Source organism: Gossypium arboreum, chromosome 12 (genome assembly GCF_025698485.1).
Source record: "Gossypium arboreum isolate Shixiya-1 chromosome 12, ASM2569848v2, whole genome shotgun sequence".
Lineage (NCBI taxonomy): Eukaryota > Viridiplantae > Streptophyta > Magnoliopsida > Malvales > Malvaceae > Gossypium > Gossypium arboreum.
The window spans coordinates 23,703,074-23,712,562 of NC_069081.1; the positions used below are offsets into that span (position 1 = coordinate 23,703,074).

Genomic DNA, 9,489 nt, shown 5'->3' on the forward strand with positions numbered 1-9,489 from the left:
ATTGATATTCTGTATGTACAACTCCTCCGCTTGAGTCACACCTCATTACTGGATGTACTTGCGTAGAACCAAGAAAACTATCAATCTTTTTATTGAGAAGTTCTACCTGATTTGAGAGCATGGTGACTGAATGAATGTTATAGACTCCGGCTATTTTCGTTGGCTTTGTCCTCATAACTTGCCACTGATAGTTGTTCAGTGGAATGTCTTCTATGAATTCATAGGCATCTTTTGATGTTTTATTGTTGATGGTTCCGCCAGCAGCTACGTCAATCATTTGTCTTGTCGAGGGATTCACACCATTGTAGAACGTTTGAACTTGCAGCCAAAGCGGTAACCCATGGTGAGGGCACTTTCTCAGTAAGTCCTTGTATCTCTCCCATGCATCGTAAAGTATTTCTAAATCCATCTGCACAAAAGAAGAGATATCATTACACAATTTAGCCGTTTTAGCTGGCGAAAAATATTTTAGTAAAAATTTCTCGATCATTTGTTCCCAAGTAGTGATAGACCCTCGTGGTAACGAGTTCAACCACAGTTTAGCTTTGTTTCTCAGTGAAAAGGGAAATAATAGAAGATGAATGGCATCATCAGAAATGCCATTGATGTTGAATGTATCGAAAAATTCAAGAAAATTCACCTAGTACGTGTTGGGATCCTCATCCTGCAAACCATCAAACTTAACATACTGATGTATCATCTGAATTGTGTTAGGTTTTAGTTCGAAATTATACGCAGCAATAGTAGGTCTAACTATACTAGACTCAGTTCCTGTTAAAGAAGGTTTAGCATAGTTATACATAGTACGTGGAGCAGGATTTTGATTAGCTACAATTGCAGGAGGTAGCTGATCGCCTGGGTTTTCAGCCATCTCGTCGGTTGGGGTTTGAGTATCGTCTTCTCGCTCTTTTTGAGCATCTTCTTCTTGCTTTTTCTCTGTGTATCGTAAACTACGCCTTATTTCTCTTTGATTTTTGCGAATTGTACGATCGATTTCTTCGTCAAAGAGTAATAGTCTTGATGGGTTTCTTCTAGTCATAAACTATAAAAACCTGGCAAGAAAGAAAAAAAATTAATAAATAATTAAATGAAATAAAATTGCAAGAAAAATAAATGGCTAAAGTAATAAAAATTTACTGTTCCTAATATTTCAGTTCCCCGGCAACGGCGCCAAAAACTTGATCACGTGATTAGTAACAAGTAATAAATATTTATAATGAAGATCAAACCTAGACTAACTATTATCACGACGAAAAGGCAAGTGAACCTATCGAACAATAGTATAGTAATGGCAAGATCGGGATATCGTACCCAAGGGAACCAAAAGTACTAGTAATAACTATCTTTTTATTATCTAGCCTAAGAATAAACGAGTTTGTTTTAATTAACTAATTATTTAAACTAAGAACACACAAAGAAAAGAATTAGGGAATTGCTTTTGGAAAAATCGATTGACTTGAGACAATACCTAAGGAAAAATCCACCTAGACTTTACTTGTTATTCTGGCTCTAAATCGGATGATTTATTCATTCAACTTGTTCCGTAGAGATCCCTAAGTTATGTTATTATCCCTATTCAAGATTAATAACGTCTAATCCCTATATTGAATAACCAAGACTTTTCTCTAATTAACATTCTAGGGTTTCATTAACTCAATCTATGGATCCCCTTATTAGGTTTCACCCTAATCCGGCAAAATCTTGTCACCCTATTTTTAGGCGCGCAATCAACTCCACTTAGTTATGGAAAATGTACTCTTAGACATGGCCTATTCCTCATCTGAATAAGAGCGTGTCTTGAATCAGTATCCTGGGATATCAAAACAAGAATTTAGAACAAATAATTAAGAATAAGTTAAATATTTATCATACTATTCAAAAAATAATAACAAGATTCGTCTTAGGTTTCATTCCCTTAGGTATTTAGGGGATTTAGTTCATAACTATAAGAAAACATCTCAGTAGAATAAAGATTACAAAACATAAAGAAAACCTAAAACTCCTAAAGGGGAATTGACGAGCGATCTTCAGTCTTGATGATGAATCCGACTTTTGAGATGGATCAATCGGCTTTCTTGGGGTAATTCCTTACCCCTCTTCTCCATCTTCCTTTTTCTCCTCCTCTAGTGCGTATTTATAGGCTTTGGAATGCCTAGAAACCCTCCAAAGTGGCCTTTTTCAAATTGGACTTAACTTGGGCTCAGCAGGGACACGCCCGTGTGACGCGACTGTGTGACGTGATTGCCAGGCCATGTGACATGATTGCCAAGCCATGTTCGATCCGTTAAATTGCACACGGCCGTGTGGATCAATGGCCAGGCCATGTGAATCGTGAAAGCCTTGGTCGACACCCTCGAAAGACACGGGCGTGTGAGCTGTCTGTGTGGCAAGGCTGAGGCTGTGTCATCTTCTCGATTTGGTCCGTTTTGTCCCTTTTTTGGCTCGTTTTTTGCTTCTTTTGACTCTTGATGCTCTCCTGAGTACAGAACATGAAATTAAAGCATTAAGAGCATCGAATTCACCAATTTTAATGAGAAATCATCTAAAAAATGCATTAAACATGGGGTAAAATTATGTATAATTTATGGTTTATCAATTTTCCATTAGAATTGGTGAATTCGATTCTCCTAGTGCTTTAATTTCATGTTTTACACTTAGGAGAGCATAGGTGATAAATGCCATATTATACATATTTTTACCCCAAATACTTAGCTTATTTATGGATGTTTATCACTAGATTTGTGGATTTTGGTGCTCGTAATCCGGTTATTTCATGTTCTGTACTCAGGAGAGCACCAAGAGTCAAAAGGAGCAAAAAACGAGCCAAAAAGGGAGAAAATGAACCAAATCGAGAAGATGACACGGCCTAAGCCTTGCCACACGGGCTATTCACACACCCATGTCTTTCGAGGGTGTCGACCAAGGCTTTCACGATTCCCACAACCTGGACATTAATCCACACAGTTGTGTGCAATTTAACGGATCAAACACAGCCTGGCAATCACGTCACATGGGCGTGCCCCTTTTTCAAAGAGTTGTATTTTACACGAAAAAGGATACTTAGGAAGGAAGAAAGCCAATCCAAAGCCTATATAAACACCCTAAGTACGACTTAGAAAGGGCGGCTCCCCTCCAGAACTTTTCTGGAGAACAAAACCACACGCCGGGAATTACTTGAAGGAAGCCAGACGATCCATCCCAAAAGCCGAGGCTACTCCTATGACAGCCCTATTCTGACCCTAGTAGGGAAGTGGTTTTGGGACCGCTAAACCGAGTCACAAAAATAATTGAATATAATATTTTATGTCTAAAATATGTGATCATGCATGTGTGAAATTTGAATGCTTTGATTTTTGTCAATTTGAATGTGTTTCTAAATAAAAAGGACTTATGTGAGAAGCTTTGAATATATGTGTAGCTTATTTTAAGTGATTAATTATTGAATGATGCAAATAAGTGGGTTTGCATGTCAATTTGCCACTTTTAATGCTAGTGGCCCGCCAAGCTCATAAGTATGGGCATTATATGCATGGTTTAATATTATTATATTTATTAGTGGTGAGAAATATGTAATAAAAAAATGTATTAAATGAATTAAAGATGAATAAAAGAGTATGGGTAATAAAAATAATGTGTTAGTGGGAGGAGAAACCAAAGTTGGTTTATTCCTCCATTGCCGTAGCTAGGAAAGGGGGGAGAAGAAATTTCCTTTTGTTGTTAAAATTTTCGGCTAAGGAGATTGCTAGATTAAGGTATGTACAATGCTACTCTTGGAAATTCATGCATAAATTGAATGGTTAGTTTGAATTCTACCTATTTCATGGTTCAAATTTTTGTTATTTTGGAAGATTGAAATTCGGCCAAAGAGCTTGAAATTCTTAGTAGTTGTTTTGATGTCATTAGCATGGAAATTTATGTTGGATGTGTTGAGTTTGCTAGTTGTTTTGGCTTGGAAGTTAAGGTTTAGTGTTTGATTATGTGATTGCCGAATGTGTGGATAGTTGAAGAAAAATTTGTTAAAATGCTTAGTAAATGGATATTTGGTTAATGTTGTGTATATAAATTACTTAAAATATAAACTTTAAATGAGTATTAAAGGTTGTATATGAATTCGGCCTTGGGAGAAATGTTAGTATAAAAATGCTTGAAAGTTAAATAGGTGATTGCTTTAATGACCAAATGTGCCAAAGAATAATGCATGATCTAGTTGACCAAAATGTGTTAAGGGAACATGAATAAATACATTTCGATGAGCTATACATTCGGTTATAGTATGAAATGCAATGTTAATACTTAGTTGCTAGTATGTATATGTGTGCTAGCCGAATTTGAACTTGAATAATGATTTGAGCATGATGTATTGTATTGAGATTATGCTTAAGTGAAATTTTGATGAAATTGATTGGTGATATACATGTTTAAATAGTATGAATGCAAGTTATGTGTGAATGAGGGAATTGGTAATAAATCTGCTTGGGACAGCAGCAGTAACGTGATTTTTGAAAATCACCATAAATTGTGGGAGATGAGTTAGAAACTGAATAAATTATGTAATTAAAGCTTAATGAGTCTAGTTTCTTATAAAAGAAACCGTGTAAGCAAAAGAATTTCCAATAATAAGATATTTGAAGTGATGTGGGACAGGGTCAAAATGACTTCTAGATCCCCTGTTTTGTCTTTATAAAATCATTATAAATTGTAAAAAAATGGTTATAAGATAAATTTTATATGATTAGACTCCTTAATGAGTCTAGTTTCAAATGAAATAAACAATAACATATTTTGAATTCTGTACAATGAGAATTCTAATTTGTAGTGAAGAGTGGTCAGATTAGTCAAACAGTGAAACAAGGGAAACTTCAAGATATATCTGGTATTTATTTACCGAACTAAAAATTCTGAAAATTTTATGGGTGAAATATATATGAGTCTATGTTCAGGTAAAATTAACGGCACTTGATTTGGAGTTTTGTATCTCCAGTTATAAATGATTTAGTGACTGTTACTCGGGAAGACAACTTGCAGTGAAATTATGATTATGTGGTAAACATTGACAAAAATTTGTTAATGAGTTGCTTATTGATTTCTTATAAGCTTACTATGATCAGTAAGTGTGAAAGTCGAATATATATATATATATATATATATATATTATATTTATAAAGTGATGCTTGAATAGTCGAATAATGACTAGTTTAAAATATTTGAATTTAAGCTCAAGAGCATAGAGGGACAAATTCGGATAAGGGAAAAGAGAAAGTAATCGAATAGCCGTTGTAATCGTTTGGCAACATTCGAGGTAAGTTCTTAAGTGTTTAAGCTTGATTCCGTTTTATATGCCTAAGAGTTAAATTAATATGGCAAAGAGAATGTAAATTTTATTTAGTTAATGTGCCGAATATGTAATGATTTAAGGCTATAACCCGATTATGGCTATTATGCTTAAGTTGAATTGGATTTGGAAATTTGATGCACTAAATGAGTGTGACAATGAGTAAACTATGCCGTATATGTGTTGGTAGAGATATCACGATTTGTGATTATTAAATATCTAAAGGAAACCATGATGTGTATAAAATTATTATTATTAGTCCTTTGTGGTAGCCAAAAATGGCTTGGCACTAAAGTAATTAAATGTGAACTTCGATGAAGTAAACTATTAAAAGTGTGGTGCTTTAAGACTATGGGCTAATACGATATGTGGATTCATTCCGTAAAGTAAATTGTAACACCCCGAACCCGAGACCGTCGCCGGAGTCGAACGCGAGGTGTTAACAGACTTCAACCCACTTATTGACAATTTTCAGACAAGCTGCCAATCTGAGTACTAGTCGCTCCAAAATTCATAACTTGAGTTTTACAACTCGAAAATCAGTTCCGTAAATTTTTCCTGAAACTAGACTCATATGTCCATCTACATATTTTTTTCTAGAATTTTTGGTCGAGCCAATTAGTACAGTTTATTAGTTAAAGTCTCGCCTGTTGTAGGGATCGACTACACTGACCTTTGTGCGTTACGAATTGGATATCTCCTGTACAGGGCTTCAATACTAATGCCGTTTGTTTCTATAGAAACTAGACTCAGAGAGGAATCTACACATATATGGAATGACTCCTAATTATCTCTGGTTAATTTACAATGATTTTCCAAAGTTGGAACAGGGGATCCAGAAACCGTTCTGGCCCTATTTCACAAGAACTTTAAAATCTGTTAACTTATGACTCATATGACCATTTCGTTTCTTCCATATGAAAGTAGATTCGTCAAGGTACACTTACATAATTTATTTGCTATTTAATACCATTCCTAATATTTTAGTGATTTTTCACATCCACGTCACTGCTGCTGTCAGCATCTGCCTTTAGTAGGCTTTACCTATTTCATAATTTCCATGATTCAATTGGCCCTTTTTACATACATAGCACAAAGCGTGATCATGATTAACCATTCCAATGGCTAATCGTTTCAAAATAATTCCATACCTCATAAGGGTCAACATACAAACGATTATAGTTCTATGCTAAAACGATATAAGCCATTTTCGCATGGCTATCCAAGTTTACACAAACCGAAGGTACATGACCTTCAACAAAGGATGGTCCTATACATGCCATTTCAAAGTTCAACCAAAATTTGTACCAAAATGGGGCTTCGATAGTGTGGATGACTTCGACTTCTTTGATCCCGAATCCGATAGCTAACGAAGCGAAACCTATAAAACAGAGAGCCAAAGCAACGGGTAAGCATTTTAATGCTTAGTAAGTCTCATGCAATGAAATCAGCTTTGACTAAGGTATTTTATTCACATGGCTAATTAAACCACTTTACTAATTCACATTCCCATACTCATACTTATTTCACATCACCGACCCTTATGTTCATACACAAAAGAACAACTTAGCCCAAGGCCGGTAGCTCGTTTATCAACTTAGCGCATACTTACTTGTAAGAATTCAATTAGTACAAGCACATACAAACATACCTCATTGCTGGAATTTTCACAAGTGTATAAGCTGAAATTTTCACAGCAAGATTGCTCACTTCGAATCACATACTTTCGGGATTTAACCGGATATAGCGACTCGCACGATTGCCTTCGGGTCATAACCCGGATTTGGTGACTTGCACAAAGGCCTTCGGGTCTTAGCCCGGATATATCAACTCGCACGAATGCCTTCGGGTCTTAGCCCGGATATATCAACTCGCACGAATGCCTTCGGGTCTTAGCCCGGATATATCAACTCGCACGAATGCCTTCGGGTCTTAGCCCGGATATATTTCCAATGTTCACTTACACATATATCAATATTCAAGACACGTCCATAGTTCATTTTCGTTACTAAAGCTCTAACACAAAATATTTATCAACCTTTACTATTTCGCTCAATGGCCACACAAACAAGGAGCATAATTTTGATATAATTCAAGTAGGGTCATCACTCAAGACTTACCTCGGATGTTGTCGAGCGATTTCGACGGCTATTCAACTACTTTTTCCTTCCCTTTATCGGATTTAGCTCCCTTTGCTCTTGAGCTAATTCACACAAATTTAACTTATTAAAATCTCATCATGATAGCTTATGGCGAATATGACAAGGAGTGTAAATGGTCATATGGCCATCCTTTAGCTCAAATACACAATGGTCATGCACATTTTACATCACAACAAGCAATTCAATACATTCAAACATCAACGTGAAGTTCAAAGTACTTGGCCCTTATATACATTAGGCATCAAAGTTGCATATGTACGAAATCATAAATCGAACTCAACACATTAGTTAATATTCCTCTTAGTCAATTTTCTAAGCCAAGAATAGGCATCAATATGCTTGCCTCAAACCGAATGCATGCACACTAATTACCCCTCATGTGGCGAATATACACTTAATACCACACAAAAAAACAGCATACATTTTACTACTAACACATTACATATCGTAATTCATTGCACATCTCTTATTTACTTCATAATCAACACATCATCACAAGCAAATATACACATTTCCAAAGCTTAAATCTTACTTACCATGCAACATGCATGAATTATACTTATGGATATATCATGGCGAATACCACAACACCACACCATTTCAATTTGGTCATGGTGAAACAAAGAACTTAGTATCTCATTCAAAAAAAATGCTAAAAGAAAATCTAAGAATCTTCAATCCTCCATCACATGTATCACTTTCAAGCTTGTTATTTAACATGCAATGGCATTAACACCACATTCATTTTGGCGAATTTCATTCCCATGACATAACAAGGATTTGAACCATGGGCTAACAAGAACATTAAGCTAGCAACTAAAACATGCATGAACCTCAAACATACCTTAATCTTGATGCAAGTTTAGCCAACCTCTTCCTAATCCTCTTCCAAACCAAGTATGAAGCAAAACTCCTTCCTTAACCTTAGTATTTTCGGCCAACAAGAGAGTGAAAAGAGATGAACAAAATTTTTCTTTCTTCCTTTAGGACATTCGGCCAAGCTATGGAGGAAGATGGACACTTTTTTTTTTGTTTCTCATCTACTAACATTAATTGTTTATTCCATACCCTTATTTTATTCTTTCCATCATAACCCATTTACCAAACATGTTTCATGACATGATTTTTGCCCATAAATCCTTGTCATGGCCGGCCACTAGCTATGGGGGAATTTGACATGCAAGTCCATTGTTTTGCATGCATCCTTTAATTAGTCATCACACATTTCCCTCATACTTTCAAAGTTTATTACTAGGTCCTTTCTAGTGAAATTCACATCTATAATTCTAAATCAAAGCATAAAAATATCACACATGAGTTAAACACATTATAGGCAATAAAATAAATATTAAATTATTTTTATGCCTTGGTTTTGTGGTCCCGAAACCACATTTCGACTAGGGTCGTTTTAAGGCTGTCACAACTCTCCCCACTTTAGAAATTTTCGTCCCGAAAATCTTACCGTAAATAGGTTTGGATATTGCTCTTTCATAGAGTTCTCGGTTCCCAAGTAGCTTCTTCTATCCCGTGTTTGAGCCATAACACTTTCACTAGCGGAACCTTTTTGTTTCGCAACTCTTTCATTTCACGAGCTAGGATACGAATCGGTTCTTCTTCATAACTCATATCGGCTTGAATTTCAACCTCGATGGACTAATTACGTGCGACGGATCGATCTATAGCGTCGAAGCATTGAAACATGGAAGACGCTAGAATCTTTTCAAGTTAGGGGCAAGATCAAACGATACGAATCGGGCCAACTCGTTCGGAGATTTCATGCGGCCCAATGAATCTCGAGCTCAACTTGCCCTTACTACCGAATCGAGTATCTTTTTCCACGGCGAAACTTTAAGAAACACTTTATCTCCCACCGATACTCAATGTCCTTTCGTTTCAAACCGCATACGATTTCGACGATCGGAGGCTATCTTGATTTTCACGGATTACTTTTACTTTCATTCAGCATCTTTAATCAAATCCACTCCAAAATTTTGT

General features: G+C 35.9%; 1 non-coding gene across 1 annotated transcript; it reads left to right on the top strand.

Moving 5' to 3' along the window:
* The first annotated feature begins 335 nt into the window (after positions 1 to 335).
* Positions 336 to 442, top strand: LOC128286062 (small nucleolar RNA R71). The gene has a single exon (XR_008276608.1). It is a non-coding gene; the product is annotated as a small nucleolar RNA R71 (small nucleolar RNA).
* The last annotated feature ends 9,047 nt before the right edge of the window (positions 443 to 9,489 follow it).